Here is a 749-nt window from a genome sequence, read left to right as displayed (position 1 = left end):
CAACCTTAATGATTCTGTGATTCTGTGGCTGCTTTCTGAAGACTTCCCCCTGCCACATGGAGATAAATGCTTAGCAGGAAAAAAACCACAGTGCTAAATGTACAGGAAAACAACAAAAACATTCGTATTTTCTACCAAATGGGTAGAGCAAATGTAACAGAAGTCTTCTCCTTTTTCCTTCCATTTTAGCCATCTCATGGATTCTTTGTAAGGAGAAGAACTTTGAAAAACACAGACTCAAGTAAAAATCTACTCACAACAGGATTTCAATGTACAGAGCAATAGTTATTTCTGAGCAGAATGCATTGGTTAGGGAGAGTACCAATGTAAACTGATCCAATGCGTCTGAAAATAAAACATGGTTATTTTGGTCAAAACACAGGAAATGGTGTGTATGATGTCTATAATGTATCATGTGTGTTTGAGGTGTGCATGATGAAGGACACTTCATTCCTCCTTGTGGATATGTCAGCCAGAAGGGCATTTCTCACTTTAGTGAGAATGGAAAAATACTTTCAGTGGTGCTAATTGGAAGCAGTGGTGCTGACTGATCTGACATAAATGATTTCTTTTACAAGGATATTTGCATGCTAGTTCACTCATCCATGCACCCACACATCTCCACTGTGAAAATAAAACTGTCTAATCCCCTGAAAGCAAGAAAAATATTTTAAGATACAAACAATACATTTGTACAGTAACTGTACCTGATGTGAAATGACGTACATCTTAATGACAGTGGTGCATTG

This window comes from Phaethon lepturus, unplaced genomic scaffold (assembly GCF_000687285.1).
Source record: "Phaethon lepturus isolate BGI_N335 unplaced genomic scaffold, ASM68728v1 scaffold51534, whole genome shotgun sequence".
Lineage (NCBI taxonomy): Eukaryota > Metazoa > Chordata > Aves > Phaethontiformes > Phaethontidae > Phaethon > Phaethon lepturus.
This window is presented reverse-complemented; position numbering follows the sequence as displayed.